The sequence below is a fragment of the Orcinus orca genome, chromosome 1 (assembly GCF_937001465.1).
Source record: "Orcinus orca chromosome 1, mOrcOrc1.1, whole genome shotgun sequence".
In the NCBI taxonomy this organism is placed as follows: Eukaryota; Metazoa; Chordata; class Mammalia; order Artiodactyla; family Delphinidae; genus Orcinus; species Orcinus orca.
The window spans coordinates 94,764,485-94,779,811 of NC_064559.1; positions in this window are offsets into that span (position 1 = coordinate 94,764,485).

Sequence of the window (15,327 nt, forward strand, 5' to 3'; positions counted from 1 at the left end):
AAAAGGACAAATATTGTACGAAGCCACTTATATAAGATACCTAGGATAGACATTTTCATAGAGACAGAAAGTAGAATAGAGATTGCCAGAGCCTGGGAAGAGGGAGGTAATGGGGAGTTACAGTTACTGGGTACAGAGTTTTTGTTTGGGATGATGAAAAATTTCTGGCGATGCATAATGGTGATGGTTACACAACATTGTGAATGTACTTAATACCGCTGAATTGTACACTTAACATGATTAAGGTAGTAAGTTTTATGTATATTTGGCCACAATAATAAAAAAAAAAACAATGAGATCATGCTTGTAAAGTACTTAGAGTTTTGGGTACATCGTAAACTCTCAATATTAGTTAGTATTATCAGATGCACATCCAGTCTCTTAGAGACATGTTTTGGGACTATGTTGCATTGTCTGGCCCCCAGGATTTCTCTTCCCAGACCCTGTGTCCAACCCTGTGCATGTCTGTATTACCTGGGTTTGTCTAGCTTGCAAAGCCCCCTTGTTTTTATTCTCTCGCCGAATCCTCATGAGAACCTTCTGAGAGAAGTGTGAGTATGGTTCCCATTGTGCAGATGAGAAAACCAAGGATCAGTCAGGGAGGTTATGGGGTTTTTCTAACAGCAGGTAGGCAGAAGCCAGGTCTGGAAGGCAAGCCCTCCGCTCCTCCACACCTTCTGTGCATTCCTTCTCTTTAGTCCTTGACTCCCATACCCCACTCCACTGTAAACCTGTCTGCCTGTGGCTCCTTTGATGGGAGGGGCTTCTGGAAAGAGGCACTCCTGCAAAGCCAAGACCGAAGACTTGGTTCTATGCCTTCATTATGGCTCCTCAGGGGGACTGAGGAACTCTGTAAACTGGGAGGGCAATGCCCTCCCTGAAAGGTTTCCAGGGATCCCCCTGCCCTAATGCCCCTCTCGAAGCAATCGCAGTCTCCTTCCCCACACTTCTATCTTGCTTTACTGACCCAGTCCCACGTGACATCCCTGCAAGCCGAGAAGTGAAATGTCTGAGACTGCCCCCGAGTGATAGTGTTTTCCCAGCGTTCAGAACATCTCAGGCTGCCTCGACCTCTACCTCTGGCGTTTACAACATAGGAGACCCCTTTTCCCCATCCACCACACAGTCTCTTTACAGTCCTTGTGGTACCCTGGTCTCTGGGTTTAACCTACACACAAGCACCATTGGGACAATGGACTAGACCCCATTGACCGGCCACCACGCTCTGCCTGCTCGGGAGCCAGAGACTAACACTCTGAACGATTGTGCCTGAATCAGAATTGCCTTCATTGTTCTCACAGCCAAGACTCTTCCCCTCAGGGCTCACTCTCTTTCAGTCATTGACTCGTTCATTCATTTCTTCAGGAGCGATGCTACCTGCACGCATTTCTTCTCCCTACCCCAGTGACTTGTTGTGAACCAAAATATCACGCACAGCTTGGGTGTGGAAATGAATTGTCAGGGAAAGCTCATCTGTGCCTGAGAACACTATTGAGACGACCGCCCATGTTTCAATGGGGCTCGTGAGTGGTACTCAACATTCCTGGGTAGGTCTGGATTATACTGTGCTGCTATTTCACACACAGCTAGACTGCTTGGGATGGTTACAAAAAAAGGTTATCCAATCTTTCTCCAGATACTGCTCCTACTGCTGTCTAGGATCATGGATTAAGGAGCGCTCGTGAGATTTCCACCTCCAATGTATCTCCTGAGCTTCATCTCCTCTGTGGTCATTCACAGCTCTGATATCACTCCCATCCCAACCGTCTTGCCATACTTGCTCCTGGCCATGCTAAGGTCTATGCCCAGGACAGGGACACCTTTAAAGGTTCCAGGAAATAAGAATCTATGCTGTTCTATCATTTCCCGTGTTCCTTATTATTTAGAGCAATTTTAATAAGCTGGAAGAACCTGTCTGGTTTCCATCCAGGCCCCGTTCTCTACAGCAAAGCGGTCTCTGGTGCCCTCAAGGGGCGGAACTGAGCAGTGGCGAACCTCTCCACTGACAGGACAAAGCCAGCAAGCAGCCTGAGAAATGAACCCTCTGATTCACCTCCACCCCAATTTTACAGAATACTCTGGATTCACCTTTTTATTTTAAAGATCATGAAACACTTTTAAGAATATCAAAATATGTTTGAAACACAAACTTCCCCCAGTGCTCTCAAAAGCATAGACCAGACCCAGCCCTGACCCCATGTGAGAACTGGGGAGCCCACAGGGCCATACCAAATGGCTGCTCCCCAAAGAATCTGAACTTGAAATGTGTGAGCATAAGGGAAAAGTGATGAGATGACTCTCAGCTGGAGAAAGAGGTGCTCATTTCCTCCCTCTTGGTCGTCCGAGCCACAGTGCTGCCCTCTCATTAAGGACAGGAGGAGGTGAATGTTCGGGGCACAGAGTGCTTGGTGAGCAGGGGGCGCTGATCCTCAAGCAGGGAAACAGGCAACAACATCTCCCCGGTGGAGGCCAGAAACCCTGACCTCCTTGAGCAGAGATGCTGGGAGGGCAAGTGTGAGGATACTGCAGGGATGTGGACGGAGAGGAGGAAGGAGGAAAGGGGACCAGCAAAGTGGTGACCTGGATGGGAAAGACCGCTAAAGGAAGAGTCGGGAGTCCTGGGAGTTCCCAGAGCAGCAGTGACGGGGGGTAAGACCCAAGCTGTGGGCTTCATTTCTAAGAGCTGTAGGGAACCCAGTGCTGTCTCTGTGTGTGCTTGTTCTGTGAGAGACATCCAGAGACTGGCCTTTTCTCTACTAACCACTGACATAGACTATATGTAAGCAAAATTAGTTGTTCTATCATCTGTTCCCATAGCCCTGTTTGGGCGCGTTATCTTGTGTTGTATCTTGTTTCATCTCTGACTCTCAAACTATCCAATTCAACAAACATTAATCAAGTGCTTCTATTTGGCAGGCGCTGTGCTGCCACAAGAGGCTTAAGGAACTCTGATTCGTCTCTGAACCTCGTACATGGCCAGCGCAGTGCAGCTTGGTAAGTGTTAGATTTGCATACTGTTTTTTAGGCAGGATGATTGGAGAGACGGATTCCCCATGTCAAGTATGGAATTCTTGGTACCTGGCTTTCTAGTTATGTGTGTTGTTCTTACAAATGTGACCAGTGGGGGCTTGTCCCCTTCTTCACCCCCTTTTGTGGTTGATGGTTGTATGAGTCAGGGTAATTGACGCTAGCTGCTATAACAAGTCATCCCAAATCTCAGTAATGTAGCACACAATAAAAGTTTATTCCTCACTCACTCACACTAACGTGAAGTGGATGTTCCTAGTCAAGCAGCTCTTCTGGGCAGCTGTCGTTTAAGGTGGTGACTTGAGATCCAGGCTCCTTCTGTCTTAAGTCCACCTTGTCATCTCCATCGGATTCTCTACATGCAGCCAGATGAGGAAGAGAGAGATGAAAGGCCATGTACCTGGAACTTAACCAGCTCTGCCAGAGATGACACACATCACTTCTGCTCAAGATCTTTTGGAGAAGAAGAGTCACGTGGTTCCTGCCACATGCACTAGAAGCAGAGACCTGGGGGCTCTGCTGGACAGCTTCTTGCCAACAGTTACTCTTCATCTTGGAGGTGAGCATGAATTTTTGGGCTAGTCATCCCTGCCAAAACAGCACTTTAGGATAATTAGGCATTAAAGTTATCCTCTGAGAGACAGAGAAATAAAAAGAAGGATTGTTTGACTTATAAGTACTTTATTCTGAAAAATCTAGAAGACAACCTGTTCCTGGGAAGATTTGTAAAAAAAAAAAAAAAAAAAAGAGCAATTTTAAACCCAAGGATCCTCTGTAGCCCTCCCGAGATCTCCACAGTTGCTCGTCTGGCTCATCACCATTGGAGCTGGAACCAGAGGGTACAAATAGAGAAGAGGGGGAAAGACCCAGGTGCCTTTCAAGGCTGTAAGAGAGCTTGATGGAAAGACAAAGAAACTTTTTTGTGTTATCCTCTGGGAAGAAGATTATCTTCTTTCTGGTAATGGTTCTGTTTCTTTATACACTTCTAGGCATAACAGGGCATAAAGACAGGTCACAGATAAAAGTGTGCTCCCTGTACCAGAAATCCTGAGCTGAGAAAGACAGATGACTGTATGAAACCTTTGGCACTAAAGGAAGAAACAGTTTGAAGAATCAGCTAGAGATGAAAAGGAAGGCCTGGCCTTCTCTGGGTTCTTTCACTAGCCCAGGAAGAACTGGATTTGAGGCCTCTGGTGTCTACATCTCTTTCTTTAAAACATGAGACCTAAACATCAAAGGGTTTCTGGTCTGAGATGTAGGTTTGGCATAACTTAGAGGTGATGACTTGTCAATGATACATGTTAAATTAAATGGCATTTAGGCTACAGGGAAGAGTGTAATTAAAACTTAGAGATAGTCCTAAGACCTGTGTGAAGACCTGAAACTGTCTGTTTTGGATAAACATGAATATTATTTCACTGTCCCCTCAAAACATAGATATAAATATTCCCCAAGTCTCAAATCCTGCCCAACCAGCCCCTTTGTGTGGACCTAGGGGAGAGGGGGCAGGGGAAGGGTCAGTTTGAAGACTGTATGATAAGTTTTGTGGGATGAACCAACTAACTAGTGAGAAGTGAGCACCCTAGAGGTGAGGGGGATCCTACAGTACGCACCCTCTACCTTCCCTGGAACTACCACAAACAGAGAGAAAGAGGGAGGGGCCAAAATAGATACTGATGTCACAGCATCATCACCCTCAGTGCTGAACCCTGGACCACTGACCTGTAGATCCTGAAATTCTCACTGAGAGAGAAAGAGGGAGGGGCCAAAATAGATACTGATGTCACAGCATCATCACCCTCAGTGCTGAACCCTGGACCACTGACCTGTAGATCCTGAAATTCTCACTGAGCAAGTACAAGACTGATCCGAGAACCTGGGGATCGACCTGTAAGTAGGAGTTGGGAATCTGTAGCTATAAAGGGTATAGAGCAGGAACTTAGTAAGCATTACATTATCATCATCAGAGAATGCAGTGTCAAGAACCCTGTGTGGTTAGTGATGTTTAAACTAAGGTTACTAAACTGTCTTCTAGGACAGTGATGCAAACTTAGAGCACAAAGAGTCATCCTGGGAGTGGGGAGGAGAGTGTATTAAAATGCAGAGTCCCAGGGAGCAAACTAGAAAAGAGGTTTGGGAGGGGACCAGAAGTCCTCATTTTTAAATCAGCACGACCAGGTGATTCTCAAACAGGTGCTGAGACACAGCTGAAAACAGCTGCTGGCTAAGAGGCTACAGTGGATTTGACAGAAAGAAAAGATTTCTATCGCCATCCAAGAAAAATTAAAATATTGTTTTTTTCTAAAAGAAAAACATTCTTGGGCTTCCCTGGTGGCGCAGTGGTTGAGAGTCCGCCTGCCGATGCAGGGGACACGGGTTCGTGCCCCGGTCCGGGAAGATCCCACATGCCGCGGAGCAGTTGGGCCCGTGAGCCATGGCCGCCGAGCCTGCGCGTCCAGAGCCTGTTGCTCCGCAACAGTGAGAGGCCCGCGTACCACCAAAAAAAAAAAAAAAGAAGAAGAAGAAGAAAAACATTCTTGTTACTTGATACAATCTTATCATAGAGCTTTCAAAAATTGAATACACATATTTCATTTATTGGCAGTGAACGCTTTACATTTTAAAGCAGTGATCTATTTTTTACTTTTTCAGGCTGATTTTGTGTCTTGAGAAAGCTGAATATCAGGTTGTTCATTTAGGTGCAGGAGTCACTGCAGGTGGATGTTTCCAACATGGCAGGGGAATCATGAGCCTTTTTTGAAACAGGTGGTAGAAGGTCAACCACTGATCCTATAAAACGCAGTTATACAAAATTGTTCTGATTAACTAAAACGTATATAAATTCAAAGGTGGTAGTGATTCTAATTAAATTGGCCTACAATCAACTTTTTTAAATCTCTTGTTTTTAATTTGAAATGTTTCTTTATGCAGAGAGAATAGCATGAAATACTTCAAATGTTAGTTTTTGTAGGAATAATAAAGTTCTACATATAATAGAATAAAATAACAAAAGACTCTCTGAGTTGTAAAAGACCTTGAAAGTAAACTGTTCCAGCCACTCATCTGATGCTTATCAGCCTGTGGGAATGGAAATAATACAGGCCTTGGGAACATGAGACCTGAGTTTGAAATCATCTTTGCCACTTGGACAGTAGCTGTATAATCTTAAACATGTAGCTTAAGTTTTCTAGGCCTCAATTTCCCCATCTGTAAAATGGCATGTTGACCACCATGGTCTCTTTCAGTCCTAATATTCTGTGATTCTCTTCTACAATTTCACCTTCCTCTTCATGTTTATTCATAATCTGAAGAAGAAATATGAGCTGTTTTTCACTTTGCAAATTATCCTTCAATTTAGAATGAATTAGAACATGTACAAAGATTTTCTAAGAAACTAGACCTAAAATTAAAATTTCCTCAATTAAAATATGAATAAATTAACTCCCAGTAAAATCAGAAAGAACATTCTCCAATATGATGCTTAAAGTAGACAGCGGCAATTACCAAACCAGTGATGCTGCTCCCTAGGTACAGCCTATATTTGAAGTGGAATTCTTCAACACAGATAAATAGAGCCATCAAGTGGCATAGTTGTTATCGCAAATTATCTCTGGAGACACAAACCCATGCTTTAAGAACCAAAACTCAGCATCTTTTTGATGCGTAATGGGATACGCCATCCTGATTGAACATTATTTCCCATCAGTAAAGGGGCTTCCTCTTACCTTTCTAAGTGATCTGCACAAGATCCTTTTGCAAACCTTTCTTAAAAGATAACATGGGTATCATCTTAATTTTAAAACTATTATTAATACAAATAAATAATTTTAGTTCAGTGCTTTGCACTTTCAAAACACAGCACACAGTATGAACTCAGTAATTGTTTACTACATGAATAATTTAAATTGAATAAAGCACTAGGCACTTGACAAACTGGATCATTGGTACAGTTGAAATAGCACTGGCGTTGGGGTCTTCACCACCTCTTGCTAGCTGCATAATTGTAGGCAATTTACACAACTTCTTTGAGCCTCAATATTCTCATCCGTAAATGAGATGAGAATTCTCTTCCCAAACGCTAAGCTTAATGGGAGAATTAAAATAGATAATACCAAAAAAGGGAATCTATGAAAAACTTCAGCTCACATTATTCTTTTTTTTTTTTTGCGATCGTGCAGGCTCAGCGCCCATGGCTCACGGGCCCAGCCACTTCGCGGCATGTGAGATCCTCCCGGACCGGGGCACGAACCCGTGTCCCCTGCATTGGCAGGCGGACTCACAACCACTGCACCACCAGGGAAGCCCAGCTCACATTATTCTTATGGTGAATGTCTGATTTTTTTTTTTCTCCTAAAGCTTTATAATCATCAATTCTAATGTGTGGGATTTTCTCCCCTCACACCAAGCAATTCTTGGCCTCTAGCTGAGTGTCCAAAAGTCAACTCAATTCTGACACTAATCTGCGTGGAGATAACAGTAGATTCCACAGGTTAAGGGTTAAGTCCCACAGGACTGCTTCCCAACCCCTACCCCACTTCAGACACCAATCACAAGTCCAGGTTATCACTTGTGCTTCTGACCAGTTGGCTGTAAATCAGAGGTTCCCACACCCCCTCCTTGGGTTTGATTAATTTGCTAGAGCAGCTCACAGAACTCAGAGAAACACTTTACTTACTAGATTACCAGTTCATTATAGAAGGACATCACTCAGGAACAGCTAATTGGAAGAGATGCATAGGACAAGGTATGGGAACAGAACATAGAGCTTCCATGCTCTCTCTGAGAGGACCACTCCTCTCAAATCTCCACATATTCACCAACCCAGAGGCTCTACAAACCCTGTGCTTTTGGGTTTTAATGGAGGCTTCATTACATACGCATGACTAATTAAATAATTGGCCATTGGTGATTGATTCAACCTCCAATCCCCCCCACCCCCATCCCCAGAGGTCAGGAGAGTAGGAGTAAAAGTTCAAAGTCTCTAATCTCATGGTTGGCTCCACTGACAACCAGCCCCATCCTTAGGTAGGGTCCAAAAGTCACCTCATTAATATAACAAAAGACCCCTTTAATGCGTTCATCACTTAGGAAATTCCAAGGGTTTTAGGAGTGTGGGGCCAGAAATGGAGATGAAGACCAAATATATCTTTCTTATGATAAATCGCATTATCACACCTCCTAAGACTGGGAACAAGTCTTCTCTCACGTCTATTCAGCACCATACTGGAAGTCCTAGAAATAAGGCAAGAGAAAGAAATAAAAGGTATACAGATTGGAAAGGAAGAGATACTGTCTTAATTCTCAGAAATATGATCATCTACATAGAAAGTCCTGAAGAATCTATTTTAAAAAATGAAGTACAATTTGTATGGAAACACAAAAGACCCCGAATAGCCAAAGCAATCTTGAGAAAGAAAAATGGAGCTAGAGGAATCAGCCTCCCAGACTCCAGACTATACTACAAAGCTACAGTAATCAAGACAGTATTGACAGTAATCAAGACTAGCACAAAAACAGAAATATAGGTCAATGGAACAGGATAGAGAGCCCAGAGGTAAACCAATGCACATATGGTCACCTTATTTTTGATAAAGGAGGCAAGAATATACAATGGAGAAAAGACAGACTCTTCGGGCTTCCCTGGTGGCACAGTGGTTGGGGGTCCGCCTGCCGATGCAGGGGACGCGGGTTCGTGCCCCGGTCCAGGAAGATCCCACATGCCCTGGAGCAGCTGGGCCCGTGAGCCATGGCCGCTGGGCCTGCGCATCCGGAGCCTGTGCTCTGCAGTGGGAGAGGGGAGAGGCCACAACAGTGAGAGGCCCGCGTACAGCAAAAAAACAAAGAAACAAACAAAAAGACAGACTCTTCAATAACTGGCACTGGGAAAACTGGACAGCTACATGTAGAAGAATGAAATTAGAACACTCCCTAACACCATACACAAAAATAAACTCAAAATGGATTAGACACCTAAATGTAAGGCCAGACACTATCAAACTCTTAGAGGAAAACATAGGCAGAACACTCTATGACATAAATCACAGCAAGATTCTTTTGCACCCACCTCGTAGAGAAATGGAAATAAAAATAAACAAATGGGACCCAATGAAACTTAAAAGCTTTTGCACAGCAAAGGAAACCATAAACAAGACGAAAAGACAACCCCCAGAATGGGAGAAAATATTTGCAAATGAAGCAACTGACAAAGGATTAATCTCCAAAATTTACAAGTAGCTCGTGCAGCTCAATATCAAAAAAACAAACAACACTTGGGCTTCTCTGGTGGCGCGGTGGTTGAGAGTCCGCCTGCCGATGCAGGGGACACGGGTTCGTGCCCTGGTCCGGGAAGATCCCACATGCCATGGAGCGGCTGGGCCTGTGAGCCATGGCCGCTGAGCCTGTGCGTCGGAGCCTGTGCTCCGCAATGGGAGAGGCCACAACAGCGAGAGGCCCGCATACTGAAAAAAAAAAGAAAAAACAACGAAGAACCCAATCCAAAATGGGCAGAAGACCTAAATAGACATTCCTCCAAAGAAGATATACAGATTGCCAACAAACACATGAAAGGATGCTGAACATCACTAATCTTTAGAGAAATGCAAATCAAAACTACAATGAGGTATCATCTCACACAGGTCAGAATGGCTATCATCAAAAAATCTACAAACAATAAATACTGGAGGGGGTGTGGAGAAAAGGGAACCCTCCTGAACTGTTGGTGGGAATGTAAATTGATACAGCCACTATGGAGAACAGTATGGAGGTTCCTTAAAAAACTAAAAATAGAACTACCATACGACCCAGCAATCCCACTACTGTGCATATACCCTGAGAATACCATAATTCAAAAAGAGTCACGTACCACAATGTTCGTTGCAGCTCTATTTACAATAGCCAGGACGTGGAAGCAACCTAAGTGTCCACTGACAGATGAATGGATAGAGAAGATGTGGCACATATATACACTGGAATATTACTCAGCCATAAAAAGAAACGAAATTGAGTTATCTGTAGTGAGGTGGATGGACCTAGAGTCTGTCACACAGAGTGAAGTAAGTCAGAAAGAGAAGAACAAATACTGTATGCTAACACATATATATGGAAACTAAAAAAATAAAGGTTCTGAGGAACCTAGGGACTGGACAGGAATAAAGAAGCAGACGTAGAGAATGGAGTTGAGGACACGGGGCTGGGGAAGGGTAAGCTGGGACGAAGTGAGAGAGTGGCATGGACATATATACATTACCAAATGTAAAATAGATAGCTAGTGGGAAGCAGCCACATAGCACAGGGAGATCAGCTCGGTGCTTTGTGTCCACCTAGAAGGGTGGGGTAAGGAGGGTGGGAGGGAGTTGCAAGCTGGAGGGGATATGGGGTATATATATACATATAGCTGATTCAAAAGACCCCTTTTCATTTTTATACAGTAGAAACTAACACAACATTGTAAAGCAATTATACTCCAATAAAGATGTTAAAAATAAATGAACTGGAACTAATAAGTGGGTAAAGCAAGTCACATAGAGAACATGTAGGAGGAGAGGGTGTTATTGGGAAACAGAAATACAAACAATAGGTGGGTAGTTTAGACAATAAAAAGAAGCTAGGCCCACCCAATCATGGCATGTTTCCCACACCCCAGTTTCATGAGAACTGTGTACACTTGGTATATTTTCATAAGCTTGCCTTGAAAGGAAAAATTTAAGCTTTTTGAATGAGCAAATCTTTCTGTGAGATAAGCTAGTTTGCAAAGTCAGTCTCAATAATGTCCACAATTTTACAGAGTGATGGGTTCCTTCTGGAAGTCCTGAAGGTCTTCTTGCAAGTTGAATAGACAAGAGAGGGCTTTTTTCTCGTGAAAGCCACTGAACTTCAGTATGAAACAAATGTTGCTTATGGTCACCACCTATCTGAGAAAAAAAGTCAAGAATGCCTTGCTCTTAATGTGACTGACAATTTAAACAGATGTGTTAAATCTTCATGCAGTTCTCTGGTGGGAAAGACTTCCCTGTGTTTACATCAGTAAGAAAATTTTCCTGTTGCCGCAACAGATCATATATGAGAAACAAGTCTTCTTATTGACTTTGCAAATAACTGCGAGTTTATGGAAGAAAGACTTCACTATTTTCCTGCAAAGCATGCAAGAGCTCAATATATGAGAAGCCATATAAGTAATCTATATCATTGCTAACATCAATAATTTTACGTAACAGAAGATTCGGTTACTGGCATTTGGAAACATCCATATACTTGCTTGAGCATATCCTATGTTTTATGCGTTCTGACTAAAATAGAATTTCATGGTTCTAACTACCATAACCCTGTCCTATGCAAAAGCCTGAGAAATCAAAGTCTTGATGTATAATTAATTATATTTTTAAGTACACATTTAACTAATACAACTGTTAAAAATGTTTTCTCATTTATCACCTAAGATAACCAGACATATCACCAGTGGTTTGCATACCAACTTGGGAAACACCGGTATAGTGAGAAAAGCCCTATAATTAGAGGCAAAATACTTATATTCAAATTATGGTTCCTTTGCTTAGTAGTTCTGCAACACTTAAGAGTCACTTAACATTTCTGAGCTTCAGTCATTTTAAAAGGAAGAAATGCAATAAAAAGTATACTGGGGGATCATCTGGAATGTGATCGTATAACCAAATACTACCACATATTTCAAGGCCTGCGTTTGCATTTGCATTTGCACAAAGTGGACTGCAATGCAGTCACAGTGAATAAAACCTTGCTAATAGTTCAAACAGAGAAAAGTGGGGGGAGGACTGAGTCACAGAGCACAGGCATGCTGAACTCAAAATAATCTGCACTTTAGGCATCAACACTACACTCAAGTGATTTACTTCTTTAGAAATATGAAATGCATTCGTGGCAAGGATAGGCTAGTTGATGTTGTAGCATGAATTACCATTGCAGAAGAAAAATTTTGTCCTTAAACTGTTAAAAGAATTCAACATGGTAATAACAATGGCTCAATGATCATTTTGACATCAGAACATATCAGACTTTATTACAACACATTAAAAATCAAGCACTGTCACTTAGGGGATCACCAGTTGACAACACGACCATAAACACCAGTGTAATTGTGAGCCCTGTTCTAGAATATCCTTATATCTGACTTTTAAAATATTTTCAAAATGAAAATATAAGATTAAAAATTGTGATGGGGAGGGAATTCCCTGGCGGTCCAGTGGTTAGGACTCCGTGCTCTCACTGCTGAGGGCACGGGTTCAATCCCTGGTCGGGGAACTAAGATCCCACAGGCCATGCGAAAAAAAAAAAAAATTGTGATGGGAAGATTTAAATACCACCAGGTTTTCCCTCATCATGACATCAGACCATCATCATGTCAGCTTTACTCTCGTCTTACTCTTACATTTATACAAGCATCTATGCACAGGGTGTTTTGATAAAACATTTATATATGAGCATATGGATTGATACAATCACCAGTACAGATACAGTCACCAGGCTAATTATGTGACCAAGAAAATGAATTAATATAGAAAATTACAGTGAGGTATCAGATCTTTAAGATAGTATCAGTTAAAATAGGCAATCTTTATTTTGGTAGGAGTTTGCTGATTCATTCTTGACCCTCAAAAGGTACATGAATATAGCCCAAGAAAGGGAAGTATGTCCCATTTCTACAGCTGTGACGAGTGAAAATCTGGGCTTATTCACCTAAGCCTTGTGCAGACCCATTCTATTAGTTAGAATGCTTATAGCGGCAGGAATAGAAATCCTCATTCATTTTGACTTTAACAAAGAGGACTTGTACTTTTCCCTATAATAAGCTGTTCAGTGGTTGGGAAATTCTGGGTATGATTCAGCAGGCTCCAACTCTTTTTCTTTGTGGTTCTCCTGGTAGCAAGATGGCTGCAGCAGTTCTAAACATGGTAGTTAAATACAACATTCAGAGATAGAAAAGGGATTGTCTCTCCTAGTGTGTCCTCCTTAGGAGTGAGAATAACTTTTCCCAGAAAAGTCTTAGTAGCACCCACCACATTTCAAGGGCAGAAATGTGTCACATGCTCACCCTTAAATAAGAGATTTGCAAGGGAAATGGGACTAACGTGAGTGACTTAAACTAATCAGGACTTAACCCTGAGCAGGGGGTGGGGTTACTTTCTGATGAGTCACTTGGGTAAAAGATGGATCACCGTGAGCAAGAAAAAGGAAGGAAATTGGTACTAAAGGGGCACAAATATATTAACAAACAAACCATGTCTTCCATTCACCAAAGTGCTTGAACTGGACATGAAAAGAGTAGTTGGCCAGTTTATCTGTATAGAGATTTAACTATACTGTTTTTCACACCTGGGGAGGTGGTCTATTTTCTGTTCAATCTCCACTTTTGGTTTTTTAGCTGTACTGGGTTGAATAGTGTTCCCCAGAATTCATGTTCCCTGAAACATCAGAATGAAACCCTATTTGGAAATAGTATTTGCAAATATAATTATAGTTATGATTAGGTCATACTAGATTAGGATGGACCTTCACACCATGACTGGTGTCCTTATAAGAAAAGAAAACAGAGACACACAGACACACAGGAGAATGCCCACTGATGGAGACAGAGATTGGAATGATGGCATCTACAAACCAAGGAATGCCAAAGATTACCAGCAGCCACCAGAAGCTAGAAAGAGGCAAAAAAGGATTCTTCCCCACTGTCTTCAGTCACCTTGACCCTGCTGACACCTTGATTTCAGACTTCTAGCCTTTAGAACTATGAGAAAATAAACTTTGGCTATTTTAAGCCACTCAGCTTGTAGTACTTTGCTATGGCAGCCCTAGAAAACCAATACGTTAGCTATGTACCTCTTAATCTTATTTTTTAGGTGTTGCTTTAGAGTTTCCAATATTGTTAATTCATCATAGTCTACTTTCAAAATATTATACAATCTCAGCTATAATTTAAGAACAACAGTATACTTAAAATTTCCCCTTCCCATCCTTTGTGCCATTCTTGTATTTCATTTCTATTTACGTTATAAACTTCAGAATACACTGTGTTTTTTAAAGATCTGCTTTAAACAATTACATTTAAAGATATTTTAATTAGGAAAAGTCTCTTCTATATATACACATATCTCTTAATTCCTTTTTGTATATCTGGCTTTCCATCTGGTATTGTTTTTCTTCACTCTGAAGAGCTTTCTTTAGCATTTATTTTAACACAGGTCTGCTGATGACAAATTTTCTCACCTTCTGCTTCTCTAAAGATGTCTTGATTTTGCCTTCATCTTTGAAGGATATTTTTGCTAGTTATAAAATTCTAGGTTGATGGGCTATTTTTAAAAATTTCAACACTTAAAATTGGTCATTCCATTGTCTCCTGGCTTGCATTATTTATGGGAAGAAGTCATTAAATTCTTATTTTTGTATTCCTGCATATAGTGTCTTTTTTTTCTGGTTGCTTCTAGGATTTTTCTCTTTACTACTGGTTTCCAACAATTTTTCTATTATGTTCTTTTGTGGGTTTTGTTTGTGGGTGTGTGTGTTTATTCTGCTTGAGTTTCATTTAGCTCCTTAGATAATTAGGTTTCTAGTTATCAAAATGGAAATTTTTTCAGTTATTGCATTTTAAAATATTTTTCTTCCCCACCCTATAACTCCAATGACACATTTATTATGCCACTTGATATTGTCCCACAGGTCACTATGGCTGCTTGTTGTGGGGTTTTGTTTCCAGCTTTTTCCCCCTCTGAGGTTCAATTCAGATAGTTTCTACTGCTGTCTTCAAGTTTACTAATCTTTTTTTCTATAGTTTCTAATATGCTATTAAGTTCATCCAGTGAATTTTTCACTTTAGATATTGCATTTTTCAGCTTCAGAGAGTCCATTTCTTTTTTTTTTTAACATCTTTTTTTTTTTTTTTTTTTTGCGGTACGCGGGCCTCCCACCGTTGTGGAGCACAGGCTCCGGACGCACAGGCTCAGCAGCCATGGCTCACAGGCCCAGCCGCTCCGCCGCATGTGGGATCCTCCCGGACTGGGGCATGAACCCGTGTCCCCTGCATCGGCAGGCGGACTCTCAACCACTGCGCCACCAGGGAAGCCCTTTTTAACATCTTTATTGGGGTATAATTACTTTACAATGGTGTGTTAGTTTCTGCTTTATAACAAAGTGAATCAGTTATACATATACATATGTTCCCATATCTCTTCCCTCTTGCGTCTCCCTCCCTCCCACCCTCCCTATCCCACCCCTCCAGGCTGTCACAAAGCACCGAGCCGATCTCCCTGTGTTATGCGGCTGCTTCCCACTAGC